The 27,948-nt window shown below is 36.8% G+C and overlaps 1 long non-coding RNA gene and 1 pseudogene across 1 annotated transcript; both read right to left on the bottom strand.

Moving 5' to 3' along the window:
• Positions 1–4,584: 4,584 nt before the first annotated feature.
• Positions 4,585–6,157, bottom strand: LOC137016967 (uncharacterized). Its single transcript, XR_010894528.1, has 3 exons — positions 5,968–6,157; positions 4,983–5,027; positions 4,585–4,866 (listed from the first exon to the last, which is right to left on the bottom strand). It is a non-coding gene; the product is annotated as an uncharacterized lncRNA (long non-coding RNA).
• A 15,568-nt stretch (positions 6,158–21,725) lies between these two features.
• Positions 21,726–21,842, bottom strand: LOC137018209 (5S ribosomal RNA; annotated as a pseudogene).
• Between the last annotated feature and the right edge of the window lie 6,106 nt (positions 21,843–27,948).

Genomic DNA, 27,948 nt, shown 5'->3' with positions numbered 1-27,948 from the left:
CATTTTACACAGAACATTTCATCGCCTCAAACCTCAATCATGTTCTTATAGTGTTTTCCTAATGTTGCTGAGAGAATGTTCTTCCTTTGTTTTATTGAAACATTGTGCGAATGTTATATTTACAATATTATATAATATGTTACCTCAATAACATCCTCAAAACATCCTCAAAATGTTCAGGTAAAATGTTCTATCGTGGTTAATACGTCACATTAGAAGAACATTTTATACAGAACATTTCATCACCTCAAACCACAGTGTTGTTCTTATAGCGTTTTCCTAATGTTGCTGAGAGAATGTTCTTCCTTTGTTTTATTGAAACATTGTGCGAATGTTATATTGACAACATTATATAATGTTACCTCAACAACATCCTCAAGACATCCTCAAAATGTTGCAGGGAAAATGTTCTAGATTTGTTTGCACTTAACATTATAGGAACATTTTCTGAATTTAAAAACATTCTTAAAACATTTTTGGAACATTGCATTCAAATGTTTTCTTTAAAACATTAAAAAACCTTTACAGAATGTTAGCCAAAGTTCTGAGAACGTTCCCTGCTAGCTGGGTGATTGCACCAAATGCAAAAATGTGAATGCATAATAAACTGTCAAACTGTGGTTTTCCTGTAGCTGTCCAGAGCGTTCTGAAGTGATATTTTCATTTTCATGTCATCAACACCTGTAAGTAATCACGAACAGGACAGCTATAAATCTCTCATCATGTGAAAGTAGGTCATCACATAAACTCCGTCATTAAAATTCAATGGAGTGTTTGAAACATTAGCTTTCTCAAACAAACGAAAAAAAAAAAAAAAAAAAAATCAAAAAGGAATAGGCCTATAATAAGATAAAAACACAGAAGGTCGCTGGAGCTTCAACAAGCTTCATTATTCATCAATTACACACATCGTTTCTCCAAGATCTGCATCTCCATGATCGATCACTGAAATCTTTTACCGAGACCTGTTTCATCTGAGAGTTTGAAGTGATGGAGAACTGAAACACGTTTCTGTCGATCATGGTGTTTCCAGATGCTCATCTTTTCCAGCTCCAGTTTTCCCTGATCCAGGGCCTGGTGTATAAACGTTGCGCACGCACAAAAAAGACACTGAAATGTGCTTATGCAATTTTCCACCCACATATCGGGGTTTATAAAAAAATGAATAAACTTGACATAAATGTGAAAACTGCCTACACTTAATGCGTTCACACTCTTCTATTGGAGTGGGCGAAGTCATGAAGTAAACTGAATTATTTAAACTCCGTTTACATTTTGATAACAAAAAAAGACGTGCAAACGTGCAAATCAAAAAGTTTTATTTTTTAAATGTTTTATCAGATAATTGTATTCACACTTAAAAAAAATATCCTTAAACATATTTAGAGGTGAATTAAGTTTGGTTTCTTGCCATGAATTAAAAAACTTCAGCCAAACACATGATACATTTTTTAAACGTATACTTTTCAAGATGTTTCATTTAAACATGAAACAAGTTTATATTATAATGAAGGAATGTGTGACATAGGCTATCTGTAAACTGAGCCAAAACACCTTGTTTGGTAACATTTGGGTGTTTGGGACAGCACATATTTATCTTTAATTCAATACACAATAAATCATATAGAATTTTGCGTTGGTTGCTAAAGTACAAATAAAAACAGATTCCAGTTAAATGTGCACAAAATAACTGATCTTACAATCTGTCAGTCAGTCATATTTATTTATTTAAAAACTTCAGCTGTTGGTCAAAGTTATCTTCAGAGTTTAAGCAAATAGAGTAATTAAAATTAGGACACAATCACAGACAACTATGTACAAAATATTAACAATGCACCTGCTTCTGACCATATAAAATAATAAATAAGAGATGAGTTTTAAGTAGAGACTTAAATTCTTCATATTGATGCAGTTTTAATGTAAAGTGACAGATTATTAAAGAATGACAAGAATTATGGTAAAAAGAAACGAAGGGAGCTGTTGTCGAGGAGGGAAGTTTTCAGCTGTTTAAGGAGTGTGAGATTTGACTCATCAGCACATGTGAGAGTCCAAGAAACGAAGAAGATGATCTTGCGAGACTGACAAATGATATTCATGGTTATATTCAAATCAAGTGGTTTATTTTGTTTAAAAATCTCATGAATGTGAAGGTGGTGAGGGGGACTTTTACCACACGGGGAAAATACACACAGATACAAATGCTTCAGCTAAATAATGTTTTTGATGATGTCTAAGGTAATACTTTTTCAAAACAATCACTTTATAAAAGTTTGCCTTACTTTGTTTATTTTGATAAATTAAATAGCCTAATTCATTTTTGTTCAATAAATATACTGTCATTAAAATATAAAAAACAAAAATATAGAAACAAAATTTTAAAAAGTAAAGATTCTGAAAGCATTAAGGAGATCCCATAATACTTTAATATAGATTTACATTATACAATAAATATATTTTATTATATGATATTATTAATATCATATTTTTAAATATGACGGTTTGATTATAAATAGGGTTTGATGCATGATATTTCCATCTGAATATAATCACATCATGTAAACAAATAAGTCAGTCAGCTGATTATTATCATGTTAATTATTGTGCATTTTACCCCAAACACCATACATTTACATATTCTACTGTTATTGAAAAACTGCCGCTTTAATTACCTTGAACAAAACGGAAAAACATTAAGATCTTAATTGGTCTCAAAGTATAGGCAATGATTATAGCAATTCTCATTTGGTACTCAAGTCTACATTAATATATATATATATATATATATATATATATATATATATATATATATATATATATATATATATATATATATATATATATATATATATACATAAGACCTCAGAATCATCTTTGCGCTGCTGCCCGCGATCACATCAAGATCAGACAAATTTCCACTACATATGCTATTTTAGTTCCCTCACTCTACAACTAATTCTTTAAACTTAATGGTATTCAGAACAGAACAAGAATGAAAAATATAATATATAAACGTCAAGTAAAAAATAATTAATTTAAAGGTAAACTGAAACAGAAAACGCGTTATATCCTACCTCTCTCATTTGGCACAAATCCAAATGTTTCCATATTCACGATGTATTGGATTCTAAACTATATGTATTATTTAAAGGCTTTGATTATACACAGACTATTTAAAATGAGCAGTGCAACTTTTTATATATTTGGTTGACTGTATGTTATTTTGACAATGAACAGACTGCGATGTTTCGCGTGAGGCGCCGGCGCGATAACTTGAATTTTCTTATAAAAATGGCAAAAAAAAAAAGAAAGAAAAAGAAAAGAGATTTATGCTCATAAGAATAACAACATTCGAATCTGTGAAGGGTTAACTAGGCTTATTATTTTTGTACACTCATAATAAAAACAAAACATTGTTTGTAAAATAAAGAAAACAAAAACAATTTTCTGCATCTCGGTTTCCTGTCCGTGAAATTTCTTCTCAAAAATAAAGCAAAACTCAGGATATAGTCTATTACTTGTAGCAGTTTTTCTTTCATTTATTTTGTTAATATGTTAATTATTTAAGTGAAATATATAGCATAAGGCTGTTTATTCCTTTTATATTCCGTTCACACTTCTGAAAAAAGCCCAGCTTCAGGAGGCGTGCTGTGGTTAGAGATAAAGAGACACAGCACGGGTCTGCAAGATGAACATCATTATAAATAAAAAGGGAACAAAAACGTGCGTGTTGTTATTGAGCTAGGTAAAAGCATTGTAAGCTTAAATTGATCCTAAATTGATCGTAGCTCCATTTCGATCAACTTAGGTTTACGATGCTTTTGGGAAACGCTGCCCTGGACAATGACATCCCTTTTTTTCTCCAGTGCTGATATAGATAAATTAACTAATTGTTGATTCTTACAACTGAATGAATCTATACTGAATTTACTTAAGCTGGACAAAATTATTCACCAGTTATCACTGTAAAGCTGCTTTGACACAATCTGTATTGTAAAAACCGCTATAAATAAAGGTGACTTGACTTGATTTACAGGTGCTGGTCATATAATTAGAATATCATCAAAAAGTTGATTTATTTCACTAATTCCATTCAAAAAGTGAAACTTGTATATTATATTCATTCATTACACACAGACTGATATATTTCAAATGTTTATTTCTTTTAATTTTGATGATTATAACTGACAACTAAGGAAAATCCCAAATTCAGTATCTCAGAAAATTAACATATTAGTTAAGACCAATACAAAGAAAGGATTTTTAGAAATCTTGGCCAACTGAACAGTATGAACATGAAAAGTATGAGCATGTACAGCACTCAATACTCCTTTTGCCTGAATTACTGCAGCAATGCAGCGTGGCATGGAGTCGATCAGTCTGTGGCGCTGCTCAGGTGTTATGAGAGCCCAGGTTGCTCTGATAGTGGCCTTCAGCTCTTCTGCATTGTTGGGTCTGGCATATTTGCGTAAAAAAAAAAAAAAAAAAAAAAAAAAAAAAAAACCGAAATTTGCTGTCTTGATGCTGTTTCCATCCAGTTGGCCTTTTAACGATAAAATGGTGTGCGTGATGGCGTCATCCCTAAAAAATGCATTGTCTCACACCTTTCTTATATTGCTGAAAAATAAAATCTGTCGGAGCCATATATCGCAAATTTGTAGCTTTATTTTGCATCCCAAATATTTGTAAAATATACAGAATAATGAGACAATTGAAATTCGCCAGTACTGCTTATTTATATAAGGCGCGAGTGCATATTAAAAATCACCCGTGATGTTGATTTAATGCTGTTGATCATCATCTGGACACTGAATCGTTTCAGATTCCTGCAGTGAACGAGGATCAGCAGATACGACCTTCACCAGATCCCTGCATGAAACACATTCAGATTAATCTAATTCAGCTATATTTTACATTATCATTTATCTAATTCATCTCTGAAATGAAAATCAGTTCAAGTCTTTTTCTCAGTTTGATTCATTCACCTGTTTTGGATCATCCTCACGCTGACAGATGAACCGTGCTTCCGTCTGAAAACATCAGAATATTGTTAAGAAGGATTCATCCAATCGGAGTGCTGTTTACTGAATGACGTCACGTGTCAGTGCCTCACGGTCAGCAAGAGAGTCAAGAATGCTCCGATGCAGAATTTATGTCCTTTTACTTGAGTAGTGAACTTATGTGAGCGAGTTAATAACCAGAATGTAAGTTGTTTATTACTCATATTATCCTGTGATCTGTTCGATGTGTTTGAAGGAGGATTTGTGTACTTTATTGATTTACCACGAGTTCGTTTGTTCGCCATCGCGGCAATCCAATTAGCGCATATAGTGTTAAAGTTCACTTGTTATACCTAAAGTCTGAGGATCATTACAGTGCGAGTAATATCTCTGGATGGTGATTTATATTTGTGTATATTACGTTATCTCTAGTGTCTTTATCTGCCTGTACTGACACGTTAAAATGGCGTCTTTCATATCTAATGCCATGTGTGGGCTTTCATTATCTTGTGGACAAATTACTGCAACAACTTTAATCATGTAACCTGGATTGTTGCCTATGTGAATTATTGATTTAGCTGTATATCTAATATTTATTGTTGTTCTTTGATATTTTCAGACTACTACTGGTTTCTATGTGGTTTTGTTTTGGAACCTTCAGAAAAGTCGATTTTTCCTTTTAACCTTTTTTTTTTTTACTTTTTTTTTTTTTTTTAACAACATTTTGAAGGTTTTTTTAATAGAAAATGTGAAAATAACTCAATTTTTTAAAAAAAAAATGCTCATTGCGACTCATTTTGCCAGCACAGGTCACATAAATTCATAGAAACCTGTTGTGACAGGTTATATAGACATAAAATAATCTAGTAAAATGAATGAAAATGTGATTGATGATGACCTGAGCTCTTGTGAACTAGAGTCAGACGTGAAGACTGAAGAACAATGTTAGGAAAGATCAGTCTGGACTCACCTGAAGATCCTTTTACGCAGCATGAAACAGATGATGATGATGAAGATGATGATGAAGACAGGAAACAGCCACCACAACTGATCTACACAAGTGATCAAATATCAAATCATCTGATCAATAACAATGATGAATCAATATTGAAGTTGAAAGGATTTAAAGCTCTTGATGTTTTACCTGAGAGCTGGAGAGATGGAGTCACTTCATCCACAACATCTTTAAAACACACAATGATCACAAATATCAGACAATATGATATAAAACAAAGACCTGTTCACATTCAACTGGATTGAGTCTGAATCAGATCTGAATCAGTGCTTTATTAGTGAATCAGACAAACGTTTATCAGCTGAAACTCACCTGAGTTTGGAGTCGCTGCAGTTTCATTCCTCACTGAAAAACACATTCACAATCATCATGATTCCTTACAGAAGATCCACTTCAACACAGAGTTTGATCTGAATCAGGACAGATTCACTTCAGTTTGATCTGAATCAGGGCAGATTCACTTCAACACAGTTTGATCTGAATCAGGACAGATTCACTTCAACACAGAGTTTGATCTGAATCAGGACAGATTCACTTCAACACAGAGTTTGGTCTGAATCAGAACAGATTCACTTCAACACAGAGTTTGATCTGAATCAGGACAGATTCACTTCAACACAGAGTTTGATCTGAATCAGGACAGATTCAATTCAACACAGAGTTTGATCTGAAAAAGGACAGATTCAATTCAACACATAGTTTGATCTGAATCAGGACAGATTCACTTCAACAGAGTTTGATCTGAATCAAGACAGATTCACTTCAGCACAGAGTCTGATCTGAATCAGGACAGATTAACTTCAATACAGAGTTTGATCTGAATCAGGACAGTTTGATGTGTTTTACTGAAGTGTCTCTCACCTCTGAACATGGTCTCCATTCTCAACTGAAATGAAAGAAAGAAGCATCAGAGAAGCTTTTATAGAGTTCATGAAGGATTAAATATGAAAACAGATGAATGAGGAGAGAGATTGAGTTGATTTACTCGTGATTCATCACAGATGATCTCATGATTCAGATTCACACAGTCAGAAGTGACGAGACGATCAGATGATACAGATGTCGCAGGATCACTCAGTTTGTGTGGATCTGATGGATGTGCTAACAGATGCCCGTCCTGAACAAATCAAACACAAGACAATCAGATAATGTCTTTGTGTAACTGTGTGTGTGTGTGTGTGTGTGTGTTTCATAGTGTAGTTTGAGGACAGAAACACACATTTACCTCTGAATACCAGCTCTGCTCACAGTCATCACTGGTTTGATTCAGTATATTAGACAGAAGTATGTATTCAAACCCTCCTTCAGTCTGAATCTCTCCACATTTTCTGTTGAATGTGTTCATGCTTCAGTGCTGAAAACAAGAGAAATGTTTTAACCAAAGAGCTAAATGACTGCAATATTTTAATATTGTATGACAAGTGTTGAAGAACAAACATTAATGCAAATGTGGAAAAGATGTAGTGGTCTGCATTTAAACCAAATAACTCTTAAAATATGTTTTCAACAAATAACAATCTTTTTCTCTCACAAAGCACCACATTTTAGAATAAAGTCCTATTAAATCTAACAAAACAATGACATTAAGAATATGAGATTAATGTGTGTATGTATGACACAAGCGAGCGCTACTGATGAATTAACTAATGAAATACTGTAACTAATGAAAGAATAGACCTTTTCTGAAAAATCTAGAAAAAATTAACAATAACAAAAAAAAAAAAATGCAAATACAAATACTATAAATATCACGAAAAATGATATTCGAACTCGCATTAAGTTCTTTTTACATTCAATAGTCCTAAAGCAGATAATCAGCAGCTGATTATCATTGTCATTCTTTGTATGTTGTTCCAGCCGCGACTCCACAGAAACACAAACTGTTTGTAAAATATAATCGTCCCATATCGCCGCTGCGGCTGGTTAAGTAAATTTCAAATCTCTGGTTCAACTGAGTCTTGTGTGTTCTTGCCGACACGCCAGTGCGGATACAAATCCACATCCTCCAACACAAATACAGTCCTTACCCAATACTCCTGAATACTTATTATTCGATACTATGAATTGTAGAAACTCTGATTAACACGCAAAATATACATTTTGTCGCGTGACGTGAGAATTTGCAAAGTCATGTCCGTGGACTCCGTCCATTCTTTTAGTATAGTGGATTTTTGTCCACATTTTGTTTAGATATAATATTGATTACTTGGGACTGTCGGTGTTGTATGATGTTACCCAATGAAGTGTTACCCAATAAAAGGTAATACAGTGGACAATAGCAAACATAGCTGGTATTTTATGCACATATTCCTACAGATGTCAAGAGTTTTTTACAAACAATTTAAAAGAATACTATTTGTAAGAAAAAAAAAAGTAGTTGATCATTAGCTGAGAAGTCATTGAGAACAGTGTTTGACAGCTATAGACTCACTGTAATCAAATTATACGTTAATATACGCAAATTATATGTCAAATTATTTCTGTTATATATATATATATATATATATATATATATATATATATATATATATATATATATATATATATATATATATATATATGTCAGATTTAAAGTTAAGAATTGTGTGACCCAGGAAAATGCCAAGAAAAAAAAAAAAGTTATTTTAAATGTTAGATGGCTTTGAAGTGAGCTAGTTGGCTCTAGTTTTTTTGTCCCCCAAAACTTTTAATTTAACACTTCACATGGACATTGGGTCTCATTATCGGTCATGTTTGTATTTTTGGGAAAAGGAAAACTTTTTTCTTCACACTTTCAAATGCCAAATCCTAATTATAGAATGACCCATAAATGCATAAATGCATAAATACACAAACGGCTTCCGTTGTGCAAGGAAGTGAGTCAGAGTCCTTCCTGTGAGTCTGTGATTGAGAAATTCAGTTTATGGTTTAATTTGTCATTTTCATTCTCATGTCATGAACAGGTCTAATTGTTCGAGAAGACAACAGCACATGTCCATAATACAAACATAATGAAAAAAAGATCGGATATTAAATAAAAGCAGATTTTACTCATTTACTAAAAACTTGAAGAATTAATTTGAAACATTTGCTATGGTTACAAAATGTTCAGTGATATTTTCCAAAGATTTTTTTCTCTATATAGATCTGATATGGCTGCTAGTAAGTTGTCATGCTGCATATGTGGAAACTTTTAACCCACGCGTGTGACAACTAGCCCCGCGCTCGCTCCCTACACTATTGTCTAATGAAAGGCCGTAGTTCAGGTCAGGATCCACACGTTCCCGTTTTGCATTACTGGAAATAAACTGCATAATAAAATAAACTCTCTAAAATCCATACAAAAGCCGCCCCTTGAGAAAAGCACACAGTTTCATCAAATGCTAGCGAGTCACGAACAACCAGACTAATGAACACCGGCACAGCCTCACTACATTATTATTATTATTCACACATTACTTCCAGTTTATTTAATATGCATTAGTATTGCTCTGTTTACTTTATATGCCATTGCTCACCTCCTGTTAATAACATCATCTTATTTCCAGTTAGTATGTCACTTAACGGACACTTGTGATAAGCATATCAGCTCCCATGTGCAAGTGACAAATAAACGCTATTGATTTGACTACAGATCCAGATTCATGAGATTTGATCACACCAGAGTTAAACATCGATGCCATTTTTGCATTTTGCATGTATATTAGCTACACGTCTCAAAGCAGAGCGCATTACACATCGCTTACCTGTGATCGGATCTGAGGTGAAGTGATGTGTGTCGATGTCAGCAGAATGATGAAGATATGAATGAGTCGCGGCCCCTCAGCGCATCGTCTTGCGGTTTTCTCAGTCCTACATCTATTCATAGCACGAGTTGCTTTCTTTTTTTCTCTCTTGTGCAGCTGTGAGGTGAAGTCAGCTAAAATGGGCCACGTTTTGGTGAATGACTTATAATACCATCAGATAAGCTATGCATGCGATCTAATGATATTTTTTATAAATTAGCATGGGACTCGTATGTTTTTTTTTTATTTGAAAAAGAATAAATTGTATGTGTCTTATGCTTGTCAACTATCTGTCAAACGTGTTAACTAGAACAGTTATAGGTCTTAACGTTGTACACTGAAAAAAATATGCGTTGGATTTACTTAAAATAGGTGCATCTCAATAAATTAGAATGTCGTGGAAAAGTTCATTTATTTCAGTAATTAAACTCAGATTGTGGAACTTGTGTTTTAAATAAATTGAATGCACACAGACCGAAGTATTTTAAATCTTTGGTTCTTTTAATTGTGATGATTTTGGCTCACATTTAACAAAAACCCACCAATTCACTATCTGAAAAAATTCATAAGATCAATAAAAAAGGATATTTTAAACAGAAATATCAGGCTTCTGAAAAATATGTTCATTTCTATGCACTCAATACTTAGTTGGGGCTCCTTTTGCCTGAATTACTGCAGCAATGCGGCGTGGCATGGAGGCGATCAGCCTGTGGCTCTGCTCAGGTGTAATGAAGCCCAGGTTGCTCTGATAATGCAGCTCATCTGCATTGTTGGGTCTCTCATCTTCCTCTCACAGATTCTCTATGGGCTTCAGGTCAGGCGAGTTTGCTGGCCAATCAAGCACAGTAACACCATGGTCAAATACGAATACGTTAAATACGAATTAAATACTGTTTAAAGGAAAAGACTGAGATTTATTCTAAAACACGATGCTTTTTTACCAATGTAAAGTGACGGCACAGTGTCTCATATTTTCCTAATGTTACGTAGGCTACAGTTAAACGTGGAATCACGTGGATGGGAATATAATTCATATTAAAAAATGCATATTCATATACGCACAATCATCGCTGACTGGGTTTATAAAGGCAATGTTGCGCAGTTTCTGGCGTACGCTGGGTTTTAGGTGTGTACCATGGTGCCACGGGTAACTTTTTAGGTCTGGTACAAATATGATATACAAAAATACAGAGGCTACAGATCCATGTGGCTTGTCTGTATGGGCAAAATATACATCCAAAAACAGACCTCTAAATAAGCTGAAACAATAATAAATTGTAAATGTGTTCAGCATTCTTCAACAAATATTTTTCGGATTTTCTAGAAAAAAAAAATTCTGAAACTCATTTTGCATGTGCTCTGTGGAGATCCCTCTCTGCATGACAAAAGACAAGCTTTTGAATCATACTTGGTAAAGTTTTTCTACAAAAACTCATTTTTGAGGTATATATATATATATATATATATATATATATATATATATATATATATATATATATATATATATATATATATATATATATATATATATTTTTTTTTTTTTTTAATCTACAGTATTTACCTCATACTGTCTTAACCATTAATGTCTATGAAATTAAATCGGTCTTGTTTTTATGACCATTCTGTTGTCTAACATTTGATATTTTTGTCAAATATTGGCTTTGTTGTTTCTAGCTAGCAGGGTAACCTGTCAGGGGGTGGTAAAGTCGGGGGCAGTTATTATAACACTTCATTAAAATGAACCCATCGAAACAGTGTCCAGCTTAGAAAGGACATCAAAATAGATTGATAGATTCCAATAATTTAAGAAAAGTGTTTTTTCCTCTCAATCCGGGGATCCAGGCCCTGTACACTCTCTGTTGTAATGGATATTAAATAGTTTTAACTATATCTATATTCTCTGGAGTTTATTGAGGTCATTGGTATTTATATGAAGGTATTACATGTGTGGTTACGCGTAAAAGACAGACAGTAGCTTATTACTACAGTAAATTAATGCATATTTAATATTATTAATACAAAGAGTCAGGGGCGGATCTAGAAAAGAAAAATTACAGCTTATTTCTGCATTTTCGGGCAAAATGATCGCCCCCCATTCACTGCATGGTTTCGTCCTGTCCCGTTTTCGTTCCCAACCCAGAGCCGTTAAATGGCTCTTGCCACAACAAATTCATACAATATCCCCGCATTATTTGCAGCTTGTAGCCTATTTTTGTCTCATTTTTCCCGGAGGGGAAGCAATATTAGCTAATCATCCTTTGTTTGACTGTACAGTCTCTCGTATGAATATGAATAAAATGAGCAGAGATGTTCTTCTCAACATGTTTATATAAGCAGGATTGCCACACCCGCAAAATGGCCGGTGACTTTTTTTTTTTTTTTTTTTTTTACAGGCCCAAACTATTTTTATCCGCTCACCGTGAAACAAAAACAGTCAGTTATGACACTAATATTTTAGATACTAGTGAAAATTCACAATCCTCTATTCCAACTTCAATACCATGGCTTAAACTACTAGCTTAACTACTATAATAATGTATAATAATACTATAAAATATAGTAATACTATAACTAACTACCATAATTTAATAATTCTATATATTTTTAAAGACAAGTAGTAAAAAAAGAGCAAATATTTAAATTGCAAGCAATAACAAAAATAAATACTCACCATCATATGGGTTTCATATCATAGCTTGTTTTCTGTGAAAAAAACTTGTATAGGACCAGTTTCACAGACAGGGCTTGTTATATTAGGGTAATTAAGTAGCTTTTTATAAATTTTCACTTGAAAAAAACATTACTGGTGTGCATCTCGAGACAAAACAATGGCTCTGACATATATTAAGATGTGTTAGTACATTTCTTTTAGGTAAAACAGCTCAAAGATGCATTTAGTCTGGGAATAGCTTAAGTAAGCAAGCACATTTTATTTATATAGCACTTTTCTAAACAAGTTAATGCAATACAAAGTGCTTGACAAGGAACCAATAGACACAGCAATTAATAAAATTAAAAAGAACAATTAAAAAGTAAAATAGACCCATTTAAATACATAATAAGAATAGAATTTATAAAAATCAAAATATTAAATATAAAATACAACATTAAAAACAAAGAAAAACACAAAGTATAAAAAAGTTGTATAAGATTTTATAGGAAGGCCAGATTAAAAAAAGATTTGTTTTTAATTTAGATTTAAAGCTATTAATGTTTTCAGCACATCTTATGTTCTCTGGAAGGTTGTTCCAGAGGTGAGGAGCACAACAGCTAAAAGCAGCATCACCGAATGTTTTAGTTCTACTATGAGGTACATTCAGAAGAAAAGAATCAGAAGATCTAAGAGTCCTTCTCGGTTCATATACTGTAATCATATTTGAAACATAGTCTGGAGAAAGTTTGTGCAATGCCTTATAAACTAATAAAACTAATAATTAAAATCTATAACCAGTGTAATGATGTTAATACTGGTATAATATGATGTCTCTTTTTGCCTTTTGTCAATATTCGAGCAGCAGTGTTTTGGATTAGTTGTAATTAGTTAATTGTATTCTTTGGTAGACCAGTGAGAAGGGCATTACAATAATCAAGCCTGCTAGTTATTTTCACAGTTCCCTTGTCTCCCGGACTCCATTTCCCATCATCCTCCTGTCTCCACACCTGCACTCACTTCCCTCGTCATCTCCTCAGCTTCACGGATTACCCTCACCTGTTCCTGATCGTCAGCACACCCTTTATAACGGACTCACTCCCTTCACTCCCTGTCGGATCTTGTTGTTGTTTAAATGTACCCGTGTGTCATCTCCTGCGTTTCTTTATTAAATACCTTAAAGGGGTGGTTGAATGCGATTTCACTTTTTTAACCCTAGTTAGTGTGTAATGTTGCTGCTTGAGCATAAACAGTATCTGCAAAGTTACAGCGCTGAAAGTTCAATGCAAACGGAGATATTGTCTTTTAAAGTTATGGCAGTTTAATGCCTACAAAAACGGCTGGTTTGGACTACAACGAGCTTCTTCCCGGGTTGGTGACATCATAAACCGTGCAAAACACGCCCCCGGGAACACGCAACAAAGTGGGCGAGGCCATGTCGCGCGGCATAATGGAAGCGGAAGAGTTGTTTACACCGAACGCGAGCGGCGCGATGCGTCAAAAGATATAGAACCCATTATTATCTGTGATATTTTCTACACTGATGCGGCGCTGAAGACAGCTTCCACAATCTACACGAGTTCAATGCTGGATTTGCACAAAGGCTTTTACTGAAAGATGGAGCAGTTCCCACTTTAAAAACAGAAGCTGCTGTTTATTGGCTTCAAACTGTATGTACGTTTTATTTTTTGTTTTAAACGTAATGTTATAGTTCTGTTGCTATTTTTAATGCATCAAGGACATATACAAAGAGCAACTCGTTTTTGTTAGCCAGTAAGCTAAGTTCTAGTGCAACAAACACCAACAAACGTCTATGTTCATAGACAAACAGTTGTTCATGCTATAAATTAAACGCCGCCTTTACAAAAATGCGACTACTCAGTCATGTATTCGGCTACAGTAAAGCTTTAATCGGGATAAAACTGTATATTGAAAGCTAACAAACAGCAGTGACAGCATCTAAACACTTTGACACAAATACTGAATGAAATACCATTCATAAACGTCCTTTAAAAGACACGATTGTAGAGGTTCTGCTTTACTCTCTTCATCTGGGTCTGATTCGGCTCAATTTGATACAGCAATATAGACGCCATTATTTACATTTCCAGCTTAGCGCGTAACTACGAATGGTAAGGGGCGTGGCGTTTCCAGGCGCTTCAGCGAATCATGATACACTGGGCCAGCTACAAACCTGCTGACCAATCTGAGCACACTGCGTATTTAGGAGGGAGTGGCTTAATAGAAGCAGGAAGTCAAACGAGTTGTTCATATGACAGTGGAAACAGAGGTGTAGAATAAAGGTAAAATATATGAAAAATACAGCGTTTTCAAAAAAACGAAGCATTAAGACATGTTAAACTGTGCCCCCAAAACACAATCAAGCCTAGAAAAAAAACACTGAACCACCCCTTTCACTGTGGATATCCGTTTACGTCTTGTCTCTACTACACCAGCGTACTGTAACAGAAGATCCGACCAAACTGCTGGATATCCACAAGTGGAAAATGGGTATTTACCTGCTACCTGTGCCCCCGAAGACCCTCCAGGCGGAGGACCGGCTATGCCGTCTGCGGCAGAATGGCGGACCGTTGGAGAGGTATGTGGAGGAGTTTCTGGAGGTCTCCTATTTGGTGGGTTGGACTGATGCCTGCCTCAATGCTGTTTTTCTGATGGGACTGGACAAGGACGTGATTCGCTATTGTGAACCTTCCTGTGTTTTCTCCCTAGTTGATTCCATAAATTTGATTCTCTTTTTAAATGGTTCCAATTTCGAAGTAAACGAAGTTGAAAAGAACCAGTGTGTTCCTTGTCCAGCCCCATCGGAAACTCACCAGGCATCACCAGCTCACCACACCCCGGAGCCCTGCACATACTGCTTCAACGGTACCGTCCATGCCAGCGCTTCAGTCTCCGCCGAGCCAGCTCCAGCCTCCAGCGAGCCCGCTCCAGTACCAGAGGGGCTGTTAATTGTTTATGAGGGCATGTCTTGGACTCCGGATCCAGGCCCCTCTCCTGCCGCCGCGGAGTCAGTAGCTCCAGCCGCCGCCGAGCCAGTAGCTCCAGCCGCCGCCGAGCCAGTAGCTCGATAGCAAGTAGCTCCTGGTTGCCGATGTCGTAGTTCCTCTCCGCCGGGTTGAGTTTGTGGGAGAAGGCGGCACATGGATGGAGTCTACTTGGTTTCCCCTGCTGCTGGGACAAGACCGCTCCCACTCCTGTGGCTGAAGCGTCAAACTCAAAGACGAAAGGGAGTTCTGGATCAGGGTGAACAAGCGGCCGTGAAGGCGTGTTTCAGGTCCTCGAATGCTTGCTTTGCTGCCGGGTGCCAGGACAGAGACTTGGGCTTGACGCGGAGCATGTTGGTGAGTGGAGAAGTGATGGTACTGTAGTTCTTGATGAATCTGCGGTAGAAATTGGCGAATCCTAAGAATCGTTGCAGTTCTTTTACAGTTTTGGGAAGTGGCCAGTCCGTGATGGCAGATACCTTCCCCTCGTCCATGCGGACGCCACTGCGGTCAATGGTGTATCCCAAGAACTGCACTGAGGGCTGGTGGAAAGTACATTTTTCTGCCTTTAGGAACAGACTGTGGTCCCTCAGGCATTGGAGGACCTCCGCAATGTGTCGGCGATGTTCGACCTGGCTCCGGGAGTAGATGAGTATATCATCGATATAGACAATCACGAACTTGTGGAGAAACTCCAGGAGCACCTCATGCATAAAATCCTGAAATACGGAGGGGGCGTTGACGAGTCCATACGGCATGACGCAATATTCACAGTGTCCAGTAGGGGTCACAAAAGCCGTCTTCCATTCGTCCCCCTCACATATTCGGTTGTATGCGCTGCGGAGGTCCAACTTAGTGAACACAGTGGCGCCGCGGATATGTTCCAGCGCAGATGGGACGAGGGGAAGCGGATACCGAAATTTGACTGTGATCTTGTTTAGTGCTCTGTAATCAATGCAAGGCCGCAAGCCTCCGTCCTTCTTGGCAACAAAGAAGAAGCTGGATGCAGCAGGGGAAGTAGATGGGCGGATGTAACCTTGTGATAGAGCCTCAGTGATGTATTCTTCCATGGCCTTCTCCTCCGGGATGGACAGGGAATATAGTTTCCCTCTGGGCACTGGCTCACCAGGTATGAGATCGATTGCACAGTCCCATGGCCGATGGGGAGGCAGCTTGGAGGCTTTCTTCAGACAGAAGACGTCACTGAAGTGGGAATAACAGTCGGGTATGTCGATAGATCGTTTTTCTACTGGACTTTCAATGGATTTCTACTGGACTTTCCAGCTGACCCAGAGTCGATGAAGGCATTAACTGGAATGCAAAAGTCAGCAGCAGTAAGGTTGGCGATAATAGTGCGTGGATTTTTATGATTTATTGCAGGAAGGATGACACTCACTATAGATCGCACAGGGCAAGTGGGGCATTCAGCTCTGAAATGCCCAGGATGACCACAATACAAGCAGAGACCCTGGGTCAGCCTCCTCTGTCGCTCAGCGGATGAAAGGCGGGATCGCTCAATCTGCATTTCTTGGCTGGCTGGTTCTGGAGAACTGACGGATTCAGGCTGGCGGAGGAAAGATGGAAATAGTTGCTGGTCTTGGTGCTCTTCGATGCACAGCTGCATACGAGTGGTGAATCTTATGGAGAGCTGGATGAACTTCTCAAGGCTGGTGGATTCCTCGTATGCAGCGAGATACAACTGCACGCATGGATCCAGACCCTGACGATATCTGGAGATCAGAGCCTGTTCATTCCAACCACTTGCAGCCGCTAGGGTTCTGAACTGTAAAGCATAATCAGACACAGATAAAACACCTTGCCTAAGTTTACACAGTCTCACACCTATGGAGGAATCCCATGATGGTTTCCCAAAAACCTCTTTGAAATGATTCACAAAACTGGAGAAACAAAGTTGTCATAAGAAGAAGGTTTTAGGACAACTTTGATTAAAGGTTTTGATCCGCTTTAAAAGAGATTCTCTCTGTCAGCCTGACTATTTCCCTACATTTATGACATGTAAACCCCTTGTCGCTGACAGAGAAAGCTATACTATGCATGTGACAAGCTGAACACAATACAATACTAGGAGAGGATGACATGACTCACTGTGTTTGTAGACTGATCCGACTTACCACAGCTGATGATGAACAGGCTTTATAGGCTTTGCACTTTGCTACTATTCACAATTATTGTCTTGCAGCTTGATACCTGCACCAAAATTACTTAAACTTAAAAAGGTAAGTACATAACACCAGCACTTCTTTAAACACAGTACTGCACACTTTAAAAGTCTCTTTTCAGCAAATGGCGTAGAGAATAGTACAGTCGTGAATTAAAGTGGGCCAGTCTAAGGCATGAAACTCCAGGGCTGAAAGAGTCCCACTCCAGCCCTGCTTATATTGCTAAAAAAAAAAAAAAAAAATCTGCTTGAGCCATTATCATACATAATTTTGCATATATCGCAAATTTGTAACTTTATTTTGCATGCCAAATATTTGTAAAATGCACAGAGTAATGAGACAACTGAAATTTGCCAGAAGCCCACTGCTTATTTAGGCCTATTCAAGGCGCTGTAAGGCGAGTGCATATGAATAATGAGTCATGATGTTGATTTAAAGCATCAGATCATTCCTGCTGTGAACCAGGATCATCAGAGTCGAATTTCACCAGATCCCTGCATGAAACACATTCAGATTCAGGTAAGATTCATCTGTAGCTGTAGGTTACTTCATTTATCTAATTCATCGCTGAAAATCAGTTCAAGTTTTTTTCTCAGTTTGATTAACTCACCTGTCCTGGATCATCCTCACGCTGACAGACGAACCGCGCTTCCATCTGAAAACAACAGCATTTTGTAAGAAGGATTCATCCAATCAGAGTGCTGTTTACTGAATGACGTCACGTCAGTGATTGCCTCGCAGTCAGCAAGAGACAAGAATGCTCTGATGCAGAATTTATCTCCTTTTACTTGAGTAGTGAACTTCTGTGAGCGAGTTAATGACTAGATTTGTGTACTTTATTGATTTACCACAAGCTCATTTGTTGGCTATTGCGGCAATCCAATTCTTTGATATTTTCAGACCACTACTCACTGTTACCACTCCTGGTTTTAACTGAATTACCAGTAAACTTCAAACTCTGGTTCAACTGAGTCTTATGTGTTCATGCCGACACACCAGTGCGGATATAAATCCGGCTCCTCCAACACAAATACAGTCCTTATCCAGTACTCTAGAATACTTATTATTGGATACTATGGTTATAGGTGATTTTGTTTTGGAACCTTCAGAAAACTTTAGATTTTTCTCAAAATTGACTTTGCTGACTCTATAGACTTTGATAGATTTTATGTTGGTCTCAGCATTGAAGGAAAGTGGACAGAGGCTCCTTTGTCTTCTGTGGAAGCTATCTGTTAACATATGGTTTTCTTTATGTACCGGAACCATTTCCATATAAGGAACAAGGCTCTACTAGGATAGAATGGGAGACAGGGAATGGTCCCTTGCAAGGAACTCCTGGATAGTTAACCGGGAGATGACCATATTTAGACTTGTTTTTCTATATGTATCACATTCCTATACCATGAGCTATATGATGTATTCTTTCTCTCATTGGCTGAACCTATACTACACCCCTTGTACTCTTTCTATATATTCTCTCTTTTCTTATCAATAAAATGAGATTATATTCTCCCTCAGCGCTGAGTGTTTGCTCATTCAATTGCAAATTAAGAGGTCTGGGATGAGGCACGAATTAGGAGCAAAAACCTAACAGACTTCAAACAGGTGTAGCTCAGTTTTTTTTTTTTTTTTTTTTTTTTTTTCTTCAACTCATTCAACATTTTGAAGGTTTTTTTTTAATAGAAAATGTGAAAATAACAATAAATCATTTTTGAAAATATGCTCATTGCAACTCGTTTTGCCAGCACGGGTCACATATATAAATTCATAGAAACCTGTTCCACAATATGACAGATTTATGAAATAATCTAATAAAATGAATGAAAATGTGATTGATGATGACCAGAGCTCTTGTGAACTAGTGTCAGACGTAAAGACTGAAGAACAATGTTAGGAAAGATCAGCCTGGACTCACCTGAAGATCCTTTTACGCAGCATGAAACAGATGAAGATGGTGAAGATAATGACAAGAACAGAAATCCACCACAACTGATCTATAGATGCCATAGACAATAAAATCATGAATACATAAACCAGTGAAATAATCTGATCACTAACAATGATGAATCAATATTAGAGTTAAAAGGGTTTAAAGCTCTTGATGTTTTACCTGAGAGCTTGAGAGACAGAGTCACTTCATCCAGAACATCTGTAAAACACAAAATTATCACAAATATCAGATATAATATGACAGAAAACAAAGGCCTGTTCATATTCAAACTGGATTGAGTCTGAATCAGTGTTTTATTAGTGAATTAGACAAACATTCATCAGCTGAATCTAACCTGAGTTTGGAGTCACTGCAGTTTCATTCCTCACTGAAAAACACATTCGCAATCATTGTGATTCACTCACAGAAGATTCACTTCAACACAGAGTTTGATCTGAATCAGGACAGATTCACTTTAACAGAGTTTGATCTGAATCAGGACAGATTCACTTCAACACAGAGTCTGATCTGAATCAGGGCAGATTCACTTCAACGCAGAGTTTGATCTGAATCAGCACAGATTCACTTCAGCACAGAGTCTGATCTGAATCAGGACAGATTCACTTCAACGCAGAGTTTGATCTGAATCAGGACAGATTCACTTCAGCACAGACTCTGATCTGAATCAGGACAGATTCACTTCAACGCAGAGTTTGATCTGAATCAGGACAGATTCACTTCAACACAGTTTGATCTGAATCAGGACAGATTCACTTTAACAGAGTTTGATCTGAATCGGGACAGATTCACTTCAACACAGTTTGATCTGAATCAGGACAGATTCACTTCAACGGTTTGATCTGAATCAGGACAGATTCACTTCAACACAGAGTTTGATCTGAATCAGGACAGATTCACTTCAACAGAGTTTGATCTGAATCAGGACAGAGTCTGATCTGAATCAGGACAGATTCACTTCAACAGAGTTTGATCTGAATCAGGACAGATTCACTTCAACACAGAGTTTGATCTGAATCAGGACAGATTCACTTCAACAGAGTTTGATCTGAATCAGGACAGAGTCTGATCTGAATCAGGACAGATTCACTTCAACAGAGTTTGATCTGTATCAGGACAGATTGATGTGTTTTACTGAAGTGTCTCTCACCTCTGAACACGGTCTCCATTCTCAACTGAAATGAAAGACAGAAGAGTTAGATTTATTCATGGTCAACTTTCATATTTAAGTTCATGAAGGATTAAATATGAAAACAGATGAATTATTAAGTTGATTTACTTCATCAGTAGAATGACAGATCATCTCATAATTCAGATTCACACAGTCAGAAGTGACGAGACGATCAGATGATACAGATGTCGCAGGATACATCAGTTTGTGTGGATCTGATGGATCTGCTAACAGACGCCCGTCCTGAACAAATCAATCACAAGACAATCAGATCATGTCTTTGTGTAAGTGTGTGTGTGTGTGTGTGTGTGTGTCATGGTGTAGTTTGAGGACAGAAACACACACTCACCTCTGAATACCAGCTCTGCTCACAGTCGTCACTGGTTTGATTCAGTATATTAGACAGAAGTCTGTATTCAAACCCTTCTTTAGTCTGAATCTCTCCACATTTTCTGTTGAATGTGTTCATGCTTCAGTGCTGAAAACAAGAGAAATGTTTTAACCAAAGAACCAAATGACTGCAATATGAATGAATGAATGAGGCATTTATATAGCGCTTTCATATGTACTACTGTACACCCAAAGCACTTTACAATCATATCAGGGGTCTCTCCTCATCCACCACCAGTGTGCAGCATCCACTTGGATGATGCGACGGCAGCCACAGTACAACGGCGCCAGTGCGCTCACCACACACCAGCTGTAGGTGGAGAGGAGAGAGTGAAAGAGCCAATTCAATGGATGGGGATTATTAGGAGGCCGTGATTGGTACGGGCCTATGGAGGGAATTTGGCCAGGACACCGGGGTTACACCCCTACTCTTTACGAGAAGTGCCATGGGATTTTTAATGACCACAGAGAGTCAGGACCTCGGTTTAACGTCTCATCCGAAGGACGGTGCTTGTTACAGTACAGTGTCCCCGTCACTATACTGGGCCGTTAGGACCCACACAGACCACAGGGTGAGCACCCCCTGCTGGCCTTACCAACACCTCTTCCAGCAGCTACCTGGTTTTCCCAGGAGGTCTCCCATCCAGGTACTAACCAGGCTCAGCCCTGCTTAGCTTCAGTGGGCAACCGGTCTTGGGCTGCAGGGTGATATGGCTGCTGGCATTAATATATGTTAATATATTAATATTGTATGACAAGTGTTGAAGAACAAACATTAATGCAAATGTGGAAAAGCTGCTGTAGTGATGTGCATTTAAACCAGTGAAAATAACTCTTACAATATGATGTTTTCAACAAATAACCTCAATTTCAATCTTTTCCTCTCACAAAGCATCACATTTTAGAAGAAAGTCATATTAAATGTAACAAAACTATGACATAAAATATTAATAATAATGACATTATTTGTATATGTTCGACACAAGAGTGTAGACCTCTACTGCAAAATATGTAAAAACTTTAACGATAACAAAAAAAAAAAAAAAAGCAAATACAAACACTTGTGTTAGTTACAAATGAGTGAACCTTAATAAATTAAACAAAACATTCATAATAAATTGTCCAACAAACAGGTACAGTAGAAGAAATACTAGTTTTCTCTGTCTTATAATATCCTGATATCTGAAACTATCAAAGCATTAAGACTGATGCTGAGCATAAAAGTGCAGCAACTTTATATGGGGGTAGGATTGCAGCAAAATTCTAAATAAATAGATTATGATCCACAAATAAATGTAAAGATATTCACAAAAAATAGTCGTATCCACAAATGAATAGAATGAGATCCACAATTAACTATATGTTAGGAGTTTCACAAAATAGACCCTAGTGGTCAGAACAGTGTAAATGCAACAAAACTCAGGCCAAACATGCATAAAAACACCTTTTACAAATCTATTGCAAACGTTTTATTGAAAGTAAAATCAATCAAATGCAATTAACTAATAAGATTAAATATAGAGTGTCTGTTCTTTTATCAATTTTCAGGGCTTGTTTCTCTGTTCTATGGCTCAAGCTAAACAGGCCAATTAGAGCTCTTAATAACTACCATTATTCATTTTAATTACATTGAACCCTGCGGTACACCACAAGAGAGTTGAGTAGGTGATGAAGAGAAGTTACCTATTCTAACAGTGAAGCTTCTATTCGTCAAATAAGATTTAAACCAACTGAGGACAGAATGCCCACAGAACTTTCCAGAACAGTTATATTCATATTATTCCACAGAAGAGTTTTATGTGGTGAGAAATTGTGGATGTAACACAATTTCCATGCAAGAAGAGCTTGCTGATGGAAATTAGTTTAACCGGGAGTTTATTATAATTACATTTTAAGATAAAAGGTAGGCCTCCAATTTTATTAAATATATAATTAGAAATAAAAAACCATAAAGAATTTGGATTTATTAGACATCTTTTAAGCCAGTTTATTTTAAACACATTAATAATGTTATGAAAATTTAGCACTTCTAGTCCTCCATCACTTCTACAGTTGGAAATTACTGCTTTTTTAAGTTTATGAGACTTGTTTTTTTTTTGATTTTCCTACGCCTACGACGAAGAGAGAGCTTAGGCGTTTTTTAGGCATGACCGGCTACTATAGAAGTTTCTGTAGGAACTTTTCAGATGTGGCGAATCCTCTTACAGGTTTACTCCGTAAAGGGATCTCTTTTGAGTGGACTCCTACATGTCAGTTTGCCTTTGAGGCATTGAAGACTCTGTTGTGTAGCGCACCTGTACTTTCTGCCCCACGCTTTGACAAAGCGTTCAAGTTAGATGTTGATGCCAGCGGCACAGGTGCTGGTGCAGTTTTAATTCAGACTGATGATGCTGGAATAGACCACCCGATTAGTTTTTTTTCCAAGAAATTTCTCAAACACCAACTAAATTATAGTACTATAGAGAAGGAAGCTCTCGCGTTGTTACTTGCAATTCAACATTTTGAAGTGTACATTGGGTCCAGTGCACAACCAGTTTCTGTGTATACTGACCACAATCCTTTGGTTTTCCTTCAACGCATGTCAAATGCAAATCACAGGCTCATGCGTTGGGCACTAATTTGTCAAGGGTTTAATCTGAGTATCCAGCACAAAAGAGGGGTTGAAAATGTGATTGCTGACACTCTTTCACGTATCCATTCCTAAAAACCTATGGTTTTTATTTTTAAGGGTGAGGGTGTTACGTCCAATGTCTTGTTTAAGTGTTTTTGTGCAGGAGAAGGTGTGGCCTGCGCAGAGGTCCTGATTGGTCTGGGCCCAATTGACTGATTCCTGCTCCCGTGATATAAGGACCACCCCAAACACCTTATGGGGCCGACTTTGTGCCATTTTGTTTGTTGCTTTGCTTTGTGTTCTTTTGTGTTTATGTGTGCTTTGTAGAATTTGTTACTTTGTAATTTTTAGTTACTTTGTAATTTTCTTTGATGCTTTTTTTCTTTTTTCTTTTTTGTTTGTTTGTTTTAGGAAATTTAGAGGGTATTTAAATTAGTTACTTTTGTTTGTTATTTTGGCCTGGTCCACTCCTGAATTTAATCCCTTTGTTTGTTTATTTTCATTATATTGTGTTAATAAATCTACCTTTGTTGAAAACTTTATCATCGAGTGAGCACACATTCATTTATGTTACTGCTGGCCCTAGATGGTCGTAACAATATAAAGTCAAGGAAAGTTTTATTGACACCTTTAGCAGTAACATCAGTCACATATAAAGAAAGTGAAGGACACACGAAGTGAGAGAGACCTTCTGCTTTAGAGAGAAGAACCCTACCATAGAGAGATAAATCTCTTTGTAACCAAAGATTAAAAATATTTTGGGTTTTCTTAATCCGACAAGAAAAGTTGCTGTCTGGCTACTAAATTTTTAGTTAAATAAATACCTAAATACTTTATTGTGTCTTTGACTGGAATACCATCAATTAACGTGTTGTCGCAATCATGCAGAGACATTATCTCACATTTGGACATATTTAAAGCTGCAGTAGGTAACTTTTGTAAAAATTTATTTTTTACATATTTGTTAAACCTGTCATTATGTCCTGACAGTAGAATATGAGACAGATAATCTGTGAAAAAAATCAAGCTCCTCTGGCTCCTCCCAGTGGTCCTATTGCCATTTGCAGAAACACACCGCTCCCGGTAAGAAACAACCAATCAGAGCCAGGAGGAGTGTCTTAGCAGTGTCAATCAAGCTCGTGCGCGCGCTGATCACACTCCTGTCATGCAGCACAGCCATAGTGCACAGCGCGTACAGGCGTTCAAATTCAAGATTACTGATGTGCCGCAGCTTTGCTTATGGAGGACAAACAATCCAGTTTCGTACGTATAATACGCCATAAAGTGCGTATCATATATGCACGCGAAAAACTGCAAGGTTACAAACTCGTACTATTGATACGCATATGCAGTTTTAAGATTTTTTCAGGCGAGAATGTGCTGGTTTAAAGCTCAAATTTGTGGTTTATTGATAAAGATTGCGCCTTTCTGAAAATTTGATCTGACGTTGTCGGAGTTGTGAGATCCAGGCGATCACCGGACTCTCAGCGCTCATGTGCCCAGCCGAGAGCAGCCTTACCTCGGCTAGTCCTTCTGACGTTTGCCGCTGGCTCCGTTTTGGCTGAGGGCAACATGACGTTTCATTAATGTATTTATGGCTATTTAACTTTTGTATATTAAAGCGCTGATTTTGTACGCTTGACTGAATTGTTTGCTTTATTTCTTATTGTATATTTTTATACCTTTAATAATGGCTATTATTGATCATTAAAACTGACATTTAACAAAAAGAGAAGGTTGTTTTATGTTATAGCCTATTTCATGTCATTACAGTGAAGATAATCAGAGTATGCACAAATAGTACTACATTTTACGAAAAGAGGCAGGGTTGTTTAATATTTCGTTTTGTTATAAATATATTCAGACATTGCAGAAAATCAATCACCAGTTGCCTGAGGCTATTAATATGTTTTTGTTTGTTTCTTTAAATAAAATGAAAAGAGGCAGAGTGGTTTAATAACAAATTTTGTTTTATTCTTGGCTAAACTATACATACAGAGATAACCGGAGAAGCCAGCGCGAGCTGAGTGACGTTATCAAGTACGCTGCTATTCCATTTGAAGATTCACCGGACTTGTGTTCTCCCGTCCACGGGAGTTCGTTCTCCGGAGTCGAACTTGCCAAGTCCTAACTACCAAGGACAAGAGTCCGAACTTAGTGAACTTGGTTTTGTCAAAACTCTAGCCGCATAACATACAGATAAAATGTCACGCACTGTGGAAAGCAACTATTGAAACTTACTAATTCACTGGCTTGTCATGTTGCTGAAATAATGTACTTATTTAGCATTACATATCGATAGAATAATTACTTGCATACTGTAACGGTAGTTACCGTTATATTATCTTACTATCTAGTTATTACTTATAGAAATAGTGCAACGTCATATAGTTACATTACATGTATTGCAAAATACGTAATGTTTTGAGGACCAAGTTTGAAGTCAAAGTATGGGCAGGCCATAGTCATGTAAATCATATTGTTGATGTTTCGTCCGTACCAGTGAATGTGCTATAACTGTTTATCCGCCGTCACTTATCTGCGCGTTCACAGCAGGCTCCGTTGTGATGGGGGAGGAGCTGTGGAGGGAGGGCTGTAGCGCAGCAGAGAGCAAGGGGGAGTGACCTGTGAGTTGTGCTTGTTCAAATTTTCAGGCTAAGTCAACGTTTTCTAAAAACTCCCTACTGCAGCTTTAACTTTAAACCAGAAGCACACGAGAACTTTTTAACTATCTGAATGCCATTAGAGATTTGACTTTTATCTTTTAAAAAAAGAGTGGTGTCATCAGCCAGCTGCGAAATTTTGATTTCCCTATTGAAGATGGAGATACCTTTTAAGTTCTGATTGTGCATAATACTCAATGATAATAGCTCAGTAACCAAAATAAATAAAAAGGTGAAATCGGGCAACCCTGTCTGACACCACACATTATAGCAAATCTTTGGGAGGTGTGCATATTGACTATGATGGAACTACTTATTCCTTTATAAAACATTTCAATCATGTTAACAAAAGAGTCCCCAAAACCAAACAGTTTGAGAGATTGCAGGAGAAATCCATGTTCAATGGTGTCGAAAGCCTTGTAAAAATCTAAGAAAAGAATAATGGCTTTAGAGTGCACAAAATCAGCATAATCCAGTAAATCTAAAACAAGTCTTATATTATTGCTAATATGCCTACCTTTGACAAAACCTGACTGCGTTTCCGCAATAATTTGATTGAGCTTAAGTTTCAATCTATCCAAGATCTTATAATCAACTGTTAAGAGTGTAATTGGTCGCCAATTATCAATTAAGAGAGAATCTTTTTCAGTATTTGGAATAAGAGAAATTATACCCCGTTTCATTGATGTAGTCATTTCCTTCTGAGCAACATGCAACATGCATTCATTCTTCTTACATGCAAAGCAGAGGGGATTTTATCAAGTCCCAAAAATGGACATAAAATTTAACAGAAAATCCGCCAACACCGGGGGATTTCCCCTTCTTCATAGAGAAGAGAGCAGATCTAATTTCCCAATTGTTAAAGTAGACTCACAAAGGTCTTTAAAGTCATTATCAGTGGAAGGAAATATTTTTTAATTGTAATTTTTTTTTTTTTTTTAATTGTCATAAAAGCTTGTGATAAAATTAGAAATTAGGTTAGAATCAGTGCATTTAACACCATTAATATTTAGAGCTGTCAATTATATTTAGAGCTGTCAATGAATTCCTCCTGCAATTAAATAATAACTGGAATTAGTCTCTCCTTCCTCTAGCCATTTGGCTTTTGACCTAATAAAGACCCCTCTAGCCAAATCCAAGTAAGCTTGATTAATTTGTAAACTTAATTCTCTCAAAAGCAGTTCTTCCTCCTGAGTTAATGCTTTTTGCAGCAAAGCATTTATTTTATTTAGGAGTTCATGTATTTTTTAATTTGTAGAGGCTTTTAAATCTTTACTTCTTCTAATGGCGATCTGCCTAGCCTTATATTTAAAAATTCCCATTTCGCTTTATAACCATCACTAAAATTATTAGAAAATATATCCGAAAACAAGGTCTTAATACCATCATTGAAAGAAGCATCTTTTAGGAGAGAAATATTAAATTTCCAATAACCACGTAACTTTGGGGTTTTATCAGTGTTGCTACACAATTTTAGATTTATTTGTTTATGATCTGAGAGGGGCGCAAAGGAGTGAGAAACATCTATAACAAATTGAAGAGCTGAGGAAGAGA

Source organism: Chanodichthys erythropterus, chromosome 3, assembly GCF_024489055.1.
Source record: "Chanodichthys erythropterus isolate Z2021 chromosome 3, ASM2448905v1, whole genome shotgun sequence".
In the NCBI taxonomy this organism is placed as follows: Eukaryota; Metazoa; Chordata; class Actinopteri; order Cypriniformes; family Xenocyprididae; genus Chanodichthys; species Chanodichthys erythropterus.
This window is presented reverse-complemented; position numbering and strand designations above follow the sequence as displayed.